This window comes from Salmo salar, chromosome ssa14 (genome assembly GCF_905237065.1).
Source record: "Salmo salar chromosome ssa14, Ssal_v3.1, whole genome shotgun sequence".
NCBI lineage: Eukaryota > Metazoa > Chordata > Actinopteri > Salmoniformes > Salmonidae > Salmo > Salmo salar.
This window is the reverse complement of record NC_059455.1, coordinates 66,321,029-66,339,127: the sequence shown is the minus strand read 5'-3', so window position 1 is coordinate 66,339,127 and position 18,099 is coordinate 66,321,029. Positions and strand designations below refer to the sequence as shown.

The window sequence follows — 18,099 nt, the reverse complement described above, 5'->3', positions numbered from 1 at the left end:
AAAGGCTTTACAGCGAAAGCAAAACATTAGATTATGTCAGCAGAGTACCCAGCCAGAAATAATCAGACACCCATTTTTCAAGCTAGCATATAATGTCACAAAAAACAAAACCACAGCTAAATGCAGCACTAACCTTTGATGATCTTCATCAGATGACACTCCTAGGACATTATGTTATACAATACATGCATGTTTTGTTCAATCAAGTTCATATTTATATCAAAAACCAGCTTTTAACATTAGCATGTGACGTTCAGAACTAGCATTCCCACCGAACACTTCCGGTGAATTTAGTAAATTACTCACGATAAACGTTCACAAAAAACATAACAATTATTTTAAGAATTGTAGATACAGAACTCCTTTATGCAATCGCGGTGTCCGATTTTAAAATAGCTTTTCGGTGAAAGCACATTTTGCAATATTCTGAGTAGATAGCCCGGCCATCATGGCTAGCTATTTTGACACCCACCAAGTTTGGTACTCACCAACTCAGATTTACTATAAGAAAAATTGGATTACCTTTGCTGTTCTTCGTCAGAATGCACTCCCAGGACTTCTACTTCAATAACAAATGTTGGTTTGGTTCCAAATAATCCATAGTTATATCTAAATAGCGGCGTTTTGTTGTGCGTTCAAGACACTATCCGAAGGGTAAAGAAGGGTGACACGCCCGGCGCGTTTCGTGACAAAATATTTCAAAATATTCCATTACCGTACTTCGAAGCATGTCAAACGCTGTTAAAAATCAATTTTTATGCCATTTTTCTCGTAAAAAAGCGATAATATTCCGACCGGGAGTCGTTGTTTTCGTTCAAAGACTGAAAATAAAAACATGGAGTCTTCTCGTGCACGCGCGCCCCAGTCTCATTGTTCTCAGATTGACCACTTACCAAATGCGCTACTGTTTTTCAGCCATGGCCTGCAAAGTCATCATTCAACGTTCTGGCGCCTTCTGAGAGCCTATGGGAGCGTTAGAAAATGTCACGTTACAGCAGAGATCCCCTGTTTTGGATAGAGATGATCAAGAAGGCCAAGAAATAGTCAGAGAGGGCGCTTCCAGTTTGGAATCTTCTCAGGTTTTGGCCTGCCAAATGAGTTCTGTTATACTCACAGACACCATTCAAACAGTTTTAGAAACTTTGGAGTGTTTTCTATCCAAAGCTAATAATGATATGCATATTCTAGTTTCTGGGCAGGAGTAATAATCAGATTAAATCGGGTACGTTTTTTATCAGGCCGTGAAAATACTGCCCCCTATCCATAACAAGTTAAGCATGTCCCAGTTTAGGTCACCTAGCAGCATGAGCTCTGAAGATAGATGGGGGTCAATCAGTTCACATATGGTGTCCAGAGCACAGCTGGAGGCAGAGGGTGGTCTATAGCAGGCGGCAACGATGAGAGACTTGTTTTTAGAGAGGTGGATTTTTTAAAGAAGAAGTTCAAATTGTTTGGGTACAGACCTGGATAGTAGGACAGAACTCTGCAGGCTATCTCTGCAGTAGATTGCAACATCGCCCCCTTTGGTCGTTCTATCTTGTCTGAAAATGTTGTAGTTAGGGACGGAGATTTCAGAGTGTCTGATGCCAGTCACATAATATGTTGCATGAGATCATAACTGATTTCCCCGCCGGCACAGGTTTCTTTGTGGAGAAGGTCAAAAACCTGCGCCCGTACATCGACTACCGGGGTCTCAACGACATCAGTGAAGAGCCGGTGCCCCTCATCTCCTCGGACTTCGAGACGTTCCAGGGGGCCACCGTGTTCTTTAAGCTGGACCTACGGAACGCCTACCCCCTGGTGCGGATACGGGAAGGGGACGAGTGGAAGACTGCATTCAACATGGCCAGCGGTCACTAAAAGTATCTGGTCATGCTATTTGGTCTTACCAATGACCCCGCTGTATTCCAGGCTCTGGTTAATGATGTTCTCCGCGACATGTTGAACCAGTTCGTCTTTATCTACCTTGATGACATCCTCGTCTTCTCCCGTTCCGCCCAAGAACACGTTCTCCACATCTGACAGGTTCTCCAACGCCTCCTGGAGAACCAGCTTTATGTAAAAGCGAAGAAGTGCGAATTCCATCATTCCGCCATCCCCATTCTGGGTTACATCATCGCTGCAGGGAATGTACAGATTGATCCCGGAAAGGTGAGAGCGGTGGTGGATTGTTCCCAGCCTACGTCCAGGGTGCAGCTGCAACGTTTCCTGGTATTCGGCAACTTTTATCGGCGCTTTATCCGGGGTTACAGCACCCTGGCTTCCTCCCTGTCTGCACTCACCTCTCCCAAGGTTCCGCTCACGTAGTCCCCAGCTGCTGACCGGGCATTCCGGGATCTCAAATACCGCTTCACCACAGCTCCCATCTTGGTTCATCCTGACGCGTCCCACCAGTTTGTGGTGGAGGCCGACGCTTCGGATGTCGGAGTGAGGGCTATCCTGTCCCAGCGTTCTGCCCTGGACCTCAAGTTACATCCCTGCGCCTTCTTCTCCCACCACCCCAATGCCACAGAGAGGAACTAAGATGTAGGGAATCGTGAGCTTCTCACGGTGAAGATGGCGTTGGAGTGGAGGCACTGGCTGGAGGGGGCGGAACATCCGTTCATTGTGTGGACCGACCACAAGAACCTGGAATATCTCACCTGAGGTATAGGGAAGCAGGTTCGTGAGGCACAGCGATCCCAGCCGAACCCCGGGGGGGCCCAGATAACCAGATGTTCGTTCCTGACGCGGTCCGCTCCTCGGTCCTGGAGTGGGCCCACTCCTCCAGTCTTGCCTGCCATCTGGGCTCCCGGCGGACCCTGGCCTTTGTGCGACAAAGCTTTTTGTGGACTCCCCGGCAAGCTCCAGCTGGTCTCCTTCAACCTCTGCCTGTCCCTCACCGGTTCTGGTCTCTACTTTGTCACGGGTCTCCCCTTGCCTGATTGCAACTCCGCCATCCTGACTGTAGTGAATCGGTTTTCCAAAGCCGCCCACTTCATTCCTCTCCCCAAACTACCCTCTGCCAAAGAGACGGCCCAGCTCATGGTGTAGCACGTCTTCCGGATCCATGCACTGCCAGTGGACATGGTCTCCAACCGGGGTCCTCAGCTCTCGTCACAGTTCTGGAAGGCGTTCTGCACACTCATTGGGTCGTCGGCCAGCCTGTCCTCTGGGTTCCACCCCCAGTCCAACGGCCAGTCGGAGCAAGCCAACCAAGACCTAGAGACGATTCTGTGCTGCCTGGTCTCCGCCAACCCCACCACCTGGAGCCAGCAACTAGTATGGGTTGAATACGCCCGCAACACCCTTCCTTGCTCTGCCACGGGTCTATTGCCCTTTGAGTGTTCCCTGGGGTATCAGCCCCCGCTCTTCCCTGAGCAGGAGGAAGAGGTCGGCATACCTTTGGCCCAGATGTTTGTCCGCTGCTGTCGTCGTACCTGGAAGAGAGCCCGGTCAGCCCTTCTCAATACCACCTCCAGGTATCGACGACAAGTGGATTGCCACCGGACCCCGACTCCCCGGTATCGTCTTGGGCAGAAGGTATGGCTGTCCACCTGGGATCTCCCCCTCCGGGTGGAATCCCGCAAACTCTTTCCCCGGTTTATCGTCCCTTTCCGCATCTCCAAGGTCATTAGCCCCTCTGCTATTCGTCTTCTGTTGCCTCGTACCCCCCGTATACATCCAACTTTTCATGTTTCCAGAATTAAACCCATGTCTCACAGCCCTTTGTCTCCTGTTTGCACCCTAACTGGATTACTTTTGTTACTTTGACACTGTCTGCATCTGGGTCTTACCTGAAACGTGATAGTATGATACAAAAGACATCAAGCACCTTCAGATGAGCGGGTTCCTGAATTTATTGATAAATCGATTTAGTCAGTTCGTATATAACTATGTATGTGATGTAATCTGTATACTTTCTGTACCAGTCCCTTCAGATTTGGGTAAAGTAAAATATCTTTGTTGATTTGAGCCAGATTTAACCTTCATATTTATCAGGGAGTCATACTGAGCACAATATCTCTTTTACAGATGAGCCCTGAATTACAGAAATACACACACAAATTACAAGAAGAAAGAAAACACATACAGTCATAAAATAAAAAAAATAAAAACAGTTAAGGTCCTCAATCAGCTTTCTGAATTGCCCTAGGTCTAGAGGCACCAAAAAGTCACATTTAAGAATTTTAAAGATTGTTCCACAAATAGTTATGTCTCTGCTGTTAGGATACCATTCTCTCAACCATGCTTCATAGTTCACAATTGTATATACTATCACGGCCGAAATGCAATTTAATTGACGTCACTGTTTAGTGTTTTTTAATCAGTTTGGTAAATATTTTCATCCCATTGTGACAGCAAACCACGACGTATGGAATAACTAGTCTTATTGTTGGTTCCCTATAAAACCCTGTAATTCTAAGAAATAAGTGTCAAAATCACTGCAGTATGAAGGGCGATAATAAGTAGGGCTATGTTCAGTAGTTTTTTGACAGCGAGCCCGTTGAGATTGATCTGCAAGTGGACACTTCTGTGTGCAGCTTGTCTGATGCTTGTGAATTGAGAAATTCTTCTTAGCTAGCTACATAGCCGTCTTTGTATCAAAGATAATTGTGTAGTTTAGAGTAATTGAGTAATTATCGAGGCTAGCTATCTTCGTCCTCCTAACGTAGTCAACACTGCTAGCTGCTAGCTAGCTAGTCATCACTGCTAGCTAGCCAACTTCTACCGACTAGCAGCACTGTAGAAACTATTACATTACAACGTAACGACTTGATTAGTGTGGTGTTAGTGTTAGTTAGCCAGCTACATAGTTGTCTTTGCTGTCTCTGTATCTAGGATAAATGTGTAGTTTGAGTAATTATCGAGGTGAGCTAGCCAGCCGCGACGCGGCGCCAGACTTAGTCAACACACGTAGTCATCATTAACCCACTGCTAGCTAGCCAACCGTTAACGACTAGCAGCGCTGTAGATACTAATACTTTACAACGGAACGATTTGACTAGTGCAGTGTTAGCTAGCTAGCTACTTAGTTGTCTTTGTCATAGCTTGATAATTGTGTAGTCTAGTAATTACCGAGGTTAGCTAGCCAGCCATCGAGGTTAGCTAGCCAGCTATTTCCGTCCCCCGCGACGCCATTTTTCCTAACCCAGCCAACTATTACCGACGAGCAGCATTGTAGAAACTAAATACATTACAAGGAACGTCTTGATTAGTGTTATGTTAGCTAGCTAGCTACAAAGTTGCTTTGTATCATGACAAGGTGTAGTACTGAAACTATCGAGGTTACCTAGCCAGCTACATGTTCAAAGTCAACAACGCAGCCACTGCTAGCTAGCCTACTCCACCAGCCAGCAGTACTGTATCATTTTAGTCAATAAGATTTTTGCAACGTAAGCTTAACTTTCTGAACATTCGAGACGTGTAGTCCACTTGTCATTCCAATCTCCTTTGCATTAGCGTAGCCTCTTCTGTAGCTTGTCTACTATGTGTCTGTCTATCCCTGTTCTCTCCCCTCTGCACAGGCCATACAAATGCTCCACACCGCGTGGCCGCTGCCACTCTAACCTGGTGGTCCCAGCACGCATGACCCACGTGGAGTTCCAGGTCTCCGGCAGCCTCTGGAACTGCCGGTCTGCGGCCAACAAGGCTGAGTTCATCTCAGCCTATGCTACCCTCCAGTCCCTAGACTTCCTGGCGCTGACGGAAACATGGATTACCACAGATAACACTGCTACTCCTACTGCTCTCTCCTCGTCTGACTACGTGTTCTCGCATACCCCTAGACCATCGAGCCAGCGGGGTGGTGGCACTGGAATCCTCATCTCTCCCAAGTGGACATTCTCTCTTTCTCCCCTGACCCATCTGTCTATCTCCTCATTTGAATTCCATGCTGTCACAGTTACCAGCCCTTTCAAGCTTAACATCCTTATCATTTATCGCCCTCCAGGTTCCCTTGGAGAGTTCATCAATGAGCTTGACGCCTTGATAAGTTCCTTTCCTGAGGATGGCTCACCTCTCACAGTTCTGGTGACTTTAACCTCCCCACGTCTACCTTTGACTCATTCCTCTCTGCCTCCTTCTTTCCACTCCTCTCCTCTTTCGACCTCACCCTCTCACCTTCCCCCCCTACTCACAAGGCAGGCAATACGCTTGACCTCATCTTTACTAGATGCTGTTCCTCCACTAATCTCATTGCAACTCCCCTCCAAGTCTCCGACCACTACCTTGTATCCTTTTCCCTCTCGCTCTCATCCAACACTTCTCACTCTGCCCCTACTCGGATGGTATTGCGCCGTCCCAACCTTCGCTCTCTCTCTCCCGCTACTCTCTCCTCTTCCATCCTATCATCTCTTCCCTCTGCTCAAACCTTCTCCAACCTATCTCCTGATTCTTCCTCCTCAACCCTCCTCTCCTCCCTCTCTGCATCCTTTGATTTCCTCTGTCCCCTATCCTCCAGGCCGGCTTGGTCCTCCCCTCCTGCTCCGTAGCTCGACGACTCACTGCGAGCTCACAGAACAGGGCTCCGGGCAGCCGAGCGGAAATGGAGGAAAACTCGCCTCCCTGCGGACCTGGCATCCTTTCACTCCCTCCTATCTACATTTTCCTCTTCTGTCTCTGCTGCTAAAGCCACTTTCTACCACTCTAAACTCCAAGCATCTGCCTCTAACCCTAGGAAGCTCTTTGCTACCTTCTCCTCCCTCCTGAATCCTCCTCCCCCTCCCCCCCTCCTCCCTCTCTGCGGATGACTTCGTCAACCATTTTGAAAAGAAGGTTGACGACATCCGATCCTCGTTTGCTAAGTCAAACGACTCCTGCTCACACTGCCCTACCCTGTGCTTTGACCTCTTTCTCCCCTCTCTCTCCAGATGAAATCTCGCGTCTTGTGACGGCCGGCCGCCCAACAACCTGCCCACTTGACCCTATCCCCTCCTCTCTTCTCCAGACCATTTCCGGAGACCTTCTCCCCTACCTCACCTCGCTCATCAACTCATCCTTGACCGCTGGCTACGTCCCTTCCGTCTTCAAGAGAGCGAGAGTTGCACCCCTTCTGGAAAAACCTACACTCGATCCCTCCGATGTCAACAACTACAGACCAGTATCCCTTCTCTCCTTTCTCTCCAAAACTCTTGAACGTGCCGTCCTTGGCCAGCTCTCTTGCTATCTCTCTCAGAATGACCTTCTTGATCCTAATCAGTCAGGTTTCAAGACTGGGCATTCAACTGAGACTGCTCTTCTCTGTGTCACGGAGGCTCTCCGCACTGCTAAAGCTAACTCTCTCTCCTCTGCTCTCATCCTTCTAGACCTATGTGCTGCCTTTGATACCGTGAACCATCAGATCCTCCTCTCCACCCTCTCCGAGCTGGGCATCTCCGGCGCGGCCCACGCTTGGATTGCGTCCTACCTGACAGGTCGCTCCTACCAGGTGGCATGGCGAGAATCTGTCTCCGCACCACGTGCTCTCACCACTGGTGTCCCCCAGGGCTCTGTTCTAGGCCCACTCCTATTCTTGCTATACACCAAGTCACTTGGCTCTGTCATATCCTCACATGGTCTCTCATATCATTGCTATGCAGATGACACACAATTAATCTTCTCCTTTCCCCCTTCTGACAACCAGGTGGCGAATCGCATCTCTGCATGTCTGGCAGACATATCAGTGTGGATGACGGATCACCACCTCAAGCTGAACCTCGGCAAGACGGAGCTGCTCTTCCACCCGGGGAAGGACTGCCCGTTCCATGATCTCGCCATCACGGTTGACAACTCCCTTGTGTCCTCCTCCCAGAGTGCTAAGAGCCTCGGCGTGACCCTGGACAACACCCTGTCGTTCTCCACTAACATCAAGGCGGTGACCCGATCCTGTAGGTTCATGCTCTACAACATTCGCAGAGTACGACCCTGCCTCACACAGGAAGCGGCGCAGGTCCTAATCCAGGCACTTGTCATCTCCCGTCTGGATTACTGCAACTCGTTGTTGGCTGGGCTCCCTGCCTGTGCCATTAAACCCCTACAACTCATCCAGAACGCCGCAGCCCGTCTGGTGTTCAACCTTCCCAAGTTCTCTCACGTCACCCCGCTCCTCCGCTCTCTCCACTGGCTTCCAGTCGAAGCTCGCATCCGCTACAAGACCATGGTGCTTGCCTACGGAGCTGTGAGGGGAACGGCACCTCCGTACCTTCAGGCTCTGATCAGGCCCTACACCCAAACAAGGGCACTGCGTTCATCCACCTCTGGCCTGCTCGCCTCCCTACCTCTGAGGAAGCACAGTTCCCGCTCAGCCCAGTCAAAACTGTTCGCTGCTCTGGCACCCCAATGGTGGAACAAGCTCCCTCACGACGCCAGGACAGCGGAGTCAATCACCACCTTCCGGAGACACCTGAAACCCCACGTCTTTAAGGAATACCTGGGATAGGATAAAGTAATCCTTCTAACCCCCCCGTAAAAGATTTAGATGCACTATTGTAAAGTGGTTGTTCCACTGGATATTATAAGGTGAATGCACCAATTTGTAAGTCGCTCTGGATAAGAGCGTCTGCTAAATGACTTAAATGTAAATGTAAATGAATGGTTCAGCAGTCTACTTGTATTGGAAATATCACAGCGTTGGCGAGGATCCACAGGCCACCTTGTGGCGTGTGGCCCGTGTCACGGTTGAGGACAGTAAGTTTATAGAGTTTACAATGTCCAGACAGCAGTAGTACATATTAAGTCTGGACGGACACTTAGTTCGTCCCAAATGACACCCTATTCCCTATTTGGTACACTACTTTTGACCAGGGCTTTGGTCAAAAGTAGCCTTGTGCACTACATAGTGAATAGGGTGACATTTGGGACGTAGAATAGATATGATTCCTAGCAAGCCCAGAGGAGATTTGATACTTTGTTCAATGTAGCCCAGATGCTAACAACAAACAAATATGCGCTGTGAAACCAACCTGTTAAACTTAAAGAAAATAATCCTTGAAATTGTTTTATTCATAAAGATCATGAGCCCACCCTGGGCCAGGAAGACCCAGTTCAGGTAAGAATAGGCTTATCAATAGTCTGGGTACCAGTCTATTCTGCTCTTGCCAATTTAATCATGGCAATATGATATTGGCATGGCAATCCTATAAAGAGATGGCAGAGAGCTGAAACAGACTGGCACCAATGCTATAATAACACTGCTTTGTTAGCAGGATTGGTTCAATAACAATCTATCATTCAAACTGACTTAAATCGATCCTGTCTTGTTTCTTAGTATGTGGTTGAAAAGGTTGGGCAGCGGCCCTGTCTGGCTTTAATCCCTTGGTCTGGACCCTTGTGTGTTCCTATCTCCGTGAGTCTATCCATTCTGATACTCTTTAGTCTTTAGAGGATATTAAACATTAACATTAAGTCACTAGTTTTCTATACAACAACATAATGAAAATGTCTGTAAACATATTCCCTCTTCTCCAAGCCCAAACCAGTCAACTACCTCATCCGTACTGGGAGGATGCTGGTGAGAGACCTGGCAGTGTTAAACATGCAGGTAACCAATCACATTATTAACCAAATCTCACCTGATCTTATAGGGAGAATTTGTATAATTTGATGGCTTTAACCTGTTCCCTCTTTTTTCACAGACTTTAAAATTGGTGATTGAGGAGCCTACCCTTCACTTCACGTAGGAAACTAGTGCTTGCCGAGTTGTCAGCACCTGCAGAAAGCCATTCACAGGTATCCAATCACATTATTAGAAGGTATAGATCATTCAAAATAATTATTTAATTCAATGCAATTCCCCTTCCTGCAAATCAAAAATGTGTTGTATTTCAACTCCCAAGTGTCTTTGGGTTTTCCTTAGCATGTGTGACCCTAATTGAAACCTAAGAGAGACTTGTTGTACAAACAAGAGCATTCTGACAGGAATATTTATGTGATTTTATCTTGGTTCACTAGGAACCAAGTGGGACGGAACAGGGAGGGACCTACCTGAATTTGTTGAATAAAAATATTTGTTTTCTGTTGCATTTTGCTACGATTTGGTAGGGTGTGCACCCCAGACATGCCCTTCATACAGAGCACTCCTCCTCTGAGTTTAAAGGGATACTTCAGGATTTTGACAATGAGGCCTTTTATCTACTTCTCCAGAGTTAGATCAACTTGTGGATACCATTTTTATGTCTCTGTGTCCAGTATGTAATTAGTAATTTAATGAGCCAATGCTAACTAACGTCAGCCCAATGACTGGAAGTCTATGGTATTCTAGTAGAATTCTATGGTATTCTGCTGGTATTCTAGTAGATACCCATAGACTTTGTCATTTCGCTAACACTAGTTAGCACTGGCTTGCAAAACAAATTCTAACTTCCTTCATACTGGGCACAGAGACATAAAGATGGTATCCCCAAGTTTATCTGACTGGGGAAGTAGATAATTCCTGAAGTATCCATTTAATATATAGTTATGCTCAACCTGCCCAGATAGCAGACAATTCCGGGCCACCTGCAGCAACTGTTTGGCACTGATGGCTTTGCCTCGACAAACAATTTTGTATTCATTGTGGGAGGCCAAATGTGGGCCAAATGTGATTTTTTTTAATGAAATATGCACTGTACATCTTCTTGCACTCAACATTTTATCCCTCACATATGTACATATAAATTCTCCTTGTTTTATTTCATTTATTTTAACTGCCTGTTTGCACATTCTCTGTACCCTTTGATCCATTGTTATTCGTCTTTCAGATTGGGTATTACTATATTTTGCACTTGCTGAATACTTTCTCTTTATTTAACTTTACTCTGTATTCACCTCCTCCATCTCGCTCTCTTTCTCTGCTCTGCCCTCCTCCAGACCACCTCATCTGCCCTGAAAGGTGCCATCCAGTTGGGCATCATCCACACATTAGGCAACCTGTGCCAGAGGCAAAAGAGAGATGTACTATTCAAGTACTTTGAAGATGTGGAGAGCATCTCTTTCCCCAGGTGTGTGTGTGTGTGTGTGTGTGTGTGTGTGTGTGTGTGTGTGTGTGTGTGTGTGTGTGTGTGTGTGTGTGTGTGTGTGTGTGTGTGTGTGTGTGTGTGTGTGTGTGTGTGTGTGTGGTTGGTTGATGGAGAGGGAGGTATAGAGGGAGTGGGAGATATTCTCAGAAGCAAACTTTTATGGGTTTCTATGTCAATATTGCATTCTGAACAAGTGTAGAATGTGGGCTTGGCCGGTATCCAGGTTTTCATATGTCATACTGTCTTTCTCTCATTCCGTGATTTAATGTACTACCCACATAAGGGGGCTCTAAAAATACAAGAAAAGCCCATTGGGCCTCTATTACCAGAATGCTAACAAAATGAGCACAAACTAATAACAAAATCACATGGACGCTGTTAGTTAAATGCTAATGAGCGAAAATGAACATAAATTAATAGCAATGACAGGCAAATCCTGCTCATAAAGTTATACAAGCATAACTAGTAGCTACCGAATGTCATTTTCACTGAGTGTGCACATTCACAAGCGGAAGTGAACGAGAGAAATTGTGCAAAGGAACAACATTTTGATGGATTATTTTCTGGAATGTGTACATGGAGCAGATGGGAGAACAGAGAAATTAAAAAACACTAGTAGGAAGCACAGGGAAAAAAATGGCAGCTGTACAGATTACTCCTCCAGAGCTTTTTGACTTCTGGCAAAAAGCCTTTCTAAGATATCTGATGGCAAACATTTAGTAGTGAATTGCGTAATTTCATCACCTCATGTGCCCTGCACAACAGAGACTCGCTGATAGATATAGAACACTATGGCCTCACCAGCTCGCTTTCTCCCATTGTGCTATTTACAAACAAACATCTGACTGGCTCAGCTGTTCTGGGGAACTACTGTAAGCTACATAATGTCAAATAATGTGACAGTTGAAATGAAGAATGCAATCTGCTTTATCTCCTAACGTATTGCTCAAGTTGACTGCAGGTATTAGCTTAAAGTAGCAACAATATTCAAAATGTATTGAAAAACATAAAATAAATAGTATTGACGGTATTGAAAAATCATCCTGTGGCTTTTTCCAAATACAGTAAAACAACAGTGGAGTATAAATTATATCAACGGAGAAATCATTGATGAGAATGTGAATGCAGGAGGTGGAATGGTCTATTTAAATACTGTGTAATTAATCACTGTTTTGGTTTCAGTACTCTCTGTGTGATGAGGAACTGATTGAGCTGTCCAACTCTGAAACCAGTGGATCTCAGTTCTGTCTCCAGCGATGATCAGTTCCTCATTAAGACTGTGCAGCATGAAGAGGCTGAGTTCTTACAATAACTACTGCCTGGCTACTTCGTGGTAAGAGAGAGAGTTTGTTAGCTAGTGTGTGCATGTTGTTGATCCAATGTGTACCTTATGTTTTGGGTTTTGAGTTACCAATTTAATCTCGTTATTCAATTCAAGCTTTGGCCTCAATGTCTTCCTGGTTTATTCTCTATGTTTTGTTCTACACTAATAGACCAGTTCTAAAGTGGATTTGATTGATATACTTACACTTTCTCTCCTTTCCCCTCTCATCCTCTCTAGAACCTACACCAGAACAAGAGAACCTTGTCTAAGTTTTATGGTCTGTACTGCGTCCAGGCGGGGGGCAAGAACATCTGCATCACTGTCATGAACAACCTGCTTCTGCGTGCATGCACTTCAAGTACGACCTGAAGGGCTCTACCTATAAGAGACAGGCCTCAGTTAAGGAGCGGGATAAGGCCGTGCCCACCTTCAAAGACCTGGACTTAATCTAGGACCTGCCTGGTGGACTGCTGCTGGAGTCAGACAACTACAATGCCCCGAGCAAGACCATCGAGAGAGACTGCCTGGTGAGGGAGACCATCAAGAGAGACTGCCTGGTGAGGGAGAGTGGTTGCGTCCCAAATGGCACCTATTCCCTATATAGTGCACAACTTTTGACCAGGGCCTATAGATAATTTTTTTGTGGGATGGAAATGTGGCTGAGAAGTGCCATACGTTTTTTAAGTAACAGTCCAGTGTTTTCAGATTTCCAAATGTGAGATTTTTGGTTCAAACCGCCATGTCTTTGTGAGATGCAGAGTAGGTGAACAGATGATCTCTGCATGTATGGTTCCTACCGTGAAGCATGGAGGAGGAGGTGTGATGGTGCTTTGCTGGTGACACTGTCACTGATTTATTTAGAATTCAAGGCACACTTAACCAGCATGGCTACCACAGAATTCTGCAGCGATACGCCATCCCATCTGGTTTGTGCTTAGTGGGACTATCATTTGTTTTTCAACAGGATCATGACCCAAAACACACCTCCAGGCTGTGTAAGGGCTATTTGACCAAGGAAAGTGATGGAGTGCTGTATCAAATGACCTGGCTTCCACAATCACCCAACATCAACCCAATTGAGATGGTTTGGGATGAGTTGGACCGCAGAGTGAAAGAGAAGCAGCCAACAAGTGCTCAGCATATGTGGGAAATCCTTCAAGACTGTTGGAAAAGCATTCCAGGTGAAGCTGGTTGAGAGAATGCCAAGAGTGTGCAAAGCTGTCATCAAATATAAAATATATTTTGATTTGTTAAATACTTTTTTGCTTACTACATGATTCCATATGTGTTATTTCATGTTTTGATGTCTTCACTATTATTCTACAATGTTGAAAATATTACAAATAAAGAAAAACCCTTGAATGTATCATGTTTTAAGGTATGACCCAGGTGCAGACAGTGTTGAAGAAACAAAAGTTTATTCCTCAAACAGGAGCAGGCAAATGACAGGTCAAGGCAGGCAGTGGTCAATAATCCAGAGAGGGAGTAAGGTACAGGACAGCAGGCGGGCTTAGGGTCAGGTCAGGCAGAGGTCGGTAATCTAGAGAAGTGGGGCAAAGGTACAGGACGACAGGCATGCTCAGGGTCAGGGCAGGCAGAACAGTCAGAACCGGAAAACAGGAGCAAGGAACAGGCGGGAGCAAGGAAACAAAACGCTGGTAGGTTCAATGAACAAAACGAACTGGCAACAGACAAACAGAGAACACCAGTATAAATACACAGGGGATAATGGGGAAGAGGGGCGACACCTGGAGGAGGGTGGAGACAAGCACAAAGACAGGTGAAATAAATCAGGGCCTGACAGAATGAATAGGTGTGTCCAAACTTTTGACTGGTACTGTACATTTGGTGTAATAGAAGCAATTATTGGTACCACGATTGTCTTCGATTTTTATTTTCATTTACACGAAGATTGACATTTTCCCCATTCACCATAATGTGGGATCCTGTTTTCTGAAAACAATGCCTGCAGTACCGTGGTCGGCTTTGAACTTCTTGGCTCAAATGAGAGCGGGCAATCGTCCTCCCGTCTTATTCTTTGTAATCTAAAAGGCTAAACTGATCCTAAATTGGTACTCACTGGTTGTCTCTTGAGTCCTGACTCCTTTATCCCTTCGTCCCCTATAGCTGCTGCATAGCTTTAAGATCATAGACTACAGCCTGTAAATGCTACACCAAGCCTACAGTATTTCACACATTTTCCCTGGTGTACTCCTCCATCCCCACTTCACTGTTTCTCTGACCCCTGCATGTTGTCCCTCTGCTCTTCCTGTAGCTGCTGCAGAGCTTTGAGATCATGGACTACAGCCTGCTGGTGGGGATCCACAACCTGGAGCAGGCAGGCGGCACGGGAGCTGGCTGGAGAGGAGGCGGCAGACCAGAGGAAGCCTCGTCTGCAGGGCCAGAATTCCTTCTACTCCACCACCATTGATATCATCCAGGGAGAGGCGCACGGCTCTGGGTGCACTGGATACTGAGGACCAGTGAGTATCCACTTTACAGCCCGCACACATCTCAGTCCGGCTAGTTTGTTCAGTTGTTTGAATATTTAGTGTATTAGGATTTGAAAGCTGATCTGTCCAGTTGAGGAAAATGTGTATTGGTCCATAATATAATCTGAGGTTTTCCCTGCATGTTTTTGCAGCATGGGGGGTATCCCGACATGGAACTCCAAGAGGGAGAGGATGCTAGTCTATATTGGCATAATCGATATTCTGCTGTCCTACAGGTAACCACTGCTCTGATTATACATGGAGGTCTATGTAGATCCGTGGTAACCCACGTCCTGTGTTTTTACTCAGGTGTGTGAAGAAGAACGATCACTCGTGGAAAGCTCTGGTCCACAACGGGGTAAGACATCAGACAACTATGGGGACCGCCTTCATCATGGTATTACACCGTACCCAAACCAGCCGCGCGCGCACGTGCGTGCGCCATCGTGTGCATATTGATTTTGTCCCCCCACACCAAATGCGATTACGACACGCAGGTTAAAATATCAAAACAAACTCTGAACCAATTATATTAATTTGGGGACAGGTCGAAAAGCATTAAACATTTAGGTCAATTTAGCTAGCTAGCTTGCTGTTGCTAGCTAATTTGTCCTGGGATAAAAACGTTGAGTTATTATTTTACCTGAAATGCACAAGGTCCTCTACTCCGACAATTAATCCACACGTAAACCGGTCAACCGAATTGTTTCTAGTCATCTCTCCTCCTTCCAGGCTTTTTCTTTTTTGGACTTTATGTGGCGATTGGCATCTAACTTTCATAGTTACCACGATGACCGACCGAACTTAAATCCCCCACCTGGGTATAACCAATGAGGAGACGGTACGTGGGTATTTGCTTCTATAAACCAATGAGATGGGAGAAGCAGGACTTGCACTGCGTTCAGCATTACAAATAGAACTGACTTCTATTTTAGCGCTTGGCAACACAGACACTCGTTGGCGCACGTGAGCAGTGTGGGTGCAATAACATGTTAAAATAGATTTTGCAACGCTCGCGCATGCGACGTGAGCGGTGTGGCCAGCATGTTAGTGTGAATATTAGTGTATATTCTACATAAGTATATGCACTACTGTACATTAGTGTGACTTGAAACCCTCTCTCTTCTCCCAGGATACAGTGTTAGTGCACAGACCAGGCTTGTACTCAGGCCGCTTTCAGCTGTTCATCTGCAATACGGTCTTTAAAAAGAGTGTTACTCTACGAAACCTTTCGCTCTACACAGAACCCGAACCCGGCTGCGCACGTGCGCCATCGTGCATATATTTATTTTGTCCCCTCACACCAAACGCGATCACAACACGCAGGTTAAAATATCAAAACAAACTTTGAACCAATTACATTAATTTGGGGAAAGGTCGAAAAGCATTAAGCATTTATGGCAATTTAGCTAGCTAGCTTGCACTTGCTAGCTAATTTGTCCTATTTAGCTAGCTTGCTGTTGCTAGCTAATTTGTCCTGGGATATAAACATTGAGTTTTTATTTTACCTGAAATGCACAAGGTCCTCTACTCCGACAATTAATCCACACATAAAACGGTCAACCGAATCGTTTCTAGTCATCTCTCCTCCTTCCAGGCTTTTTCTTCTTTGAACTTATATGGTGATTGGCATCTAAACTTTCATAGTATTACCACGGCGACCGACAACACAGTTCATCTTTCAATCACCCACGTGAGTATAATCAATGAGAAGATGGCCCGTGGGTATCTGCTTCTATAAACCAATGAGGAGATGGGAGAGGCAGGACTTGCAGCGCGATCTGCATCACAAATAGAACTGAGTTCTATTTTAGCCCTTGGCAACGCAGACGCTCGTTGACGCACGCGAGCAGTGTGGGTGCAATAATTGAATAATATAGATTTCTACATTTCTTTTGCAACACCCGAGTACGCGACACGAGCGGTGTAGTCAGGGTGTTACGCTTTACACTCTGGCTGTATTTCAATTTTCATCCCTTCTCCTAGTGTGTACTCCCCCTCATGTATTTAAAAGGAATGGACTGGTGTGATGAATATGGTGGGAAATTCCTTCCAGCCATGCTTGCACCAATCCAAAGCTTTTAAATGCATAAGGGGGAGTGAACGAGCGCACACTTCAGGAAAAAGGAAAAGAATGGGAACATAGCCAGAGTAGAAGTCATCTCACCCCACCCTTCTTATTCATACACACTTAGAAAAAAAGGTGCTATCTAGAACCTAAAAGGTTGCTTTGGCTGTCCCCATATGAGAACCCTTTGAAAAATCATTTTTGGTTCCAGGTAGAACTCTTTTGGTTCCATGTAAAACCCTTTCCACCGAGGGTTCTACTTGGAACCCAAAAGGGTTCTATCTGGAACCAAAAAAGGTTATCCTATGTGGACAGCCAAAGAACCCTTTTGGAGCCCTTTTTTCTAAGAGTGTATGGTGGATGTCTTTTTCTATTATATATTTGTCGTTCCATGATGATAGTTTGTGTTTTTATGATGTTGTGAAGCTTAACATGCCAAACAAATGTCCCAAGCTAATCTCCCTCTCCCTGTCCAGTAAAGATGTCCCTGTTGAAGAAGAGCCGAGTAGGGACCCAGGGGTTCCTACGGAGGGCCAGTACAGCCGGCTCCAGAACCTCTTCCTTCCCCCAGCCAAGAAGCAGCAGCAACCTAGAAGTTCCACACAGCACAGAGACCGTGACAGAGGGAGACACTGGTGAGGGAGGGAGAAAGAGAGGGGGAGAGGGAGGGAGATGCCCAATGAGAGGATTGCATTAAATATTCTGCAAAAGCATGCATGCTTATGATTGGACAAAGTCAAAACTTGAAATTATAGAATCCAGGCTAAATTACGCAAATTAGACATTACTTGAGAGGTGTATAGATAATCTTTGACTAACAAACTAACAAGAAATTACCAATTTACCAACAAGCAAGGTAAGTAACAGCTACCAGACTGAATTACATCTAGTTCAAAATAATGTCTCTATTAATAACAGTAATAATGTAATCTACTTTTTTTCTTTTTTCAGACACGATGAACACCAGAGGCAGTGGAAAACGCCAAAAAGATGACAAGCCTGTTGCTAGCATGAGTGGTATGTCTTAGGTAAATTGCTGTAGAATTAATTGAAGCCTATACAGTGGGGGAAAAAGTATTTGATCCCCTGCTGATTTTGTACGTTTGCCCACTGACAAAGAAAGGATCAGTCTATAATTTTAATGGTAGGTTTATTTGAACAGTGAGAGACAGAATAACAACAAAAATATCCAGAAAAACGCATGTCAAAAATGTTATAAATTGATTTGCATTTTAATGAGGGAAATAAGTATTTGACCCC

At 45.6% G+C, this 18,099-nt stretch overlaps 1 pseudogene; it reads left to right on the top strand.

Annotated features, from left to right (window-relative positions):
• The first annotated feature begins 1,599 nt into the window (after positions 1-1,599).
• LOC106570135 (phosphatidylinositol 4-phosphate 5-kinase type-1 alpha-like) lies at positions 1,600-17,867 on the top strand (annotated as a pseudogene).
• The last annotated feature ends 232 nt before the right edge of the window (positions 17,868-18,099 follow it).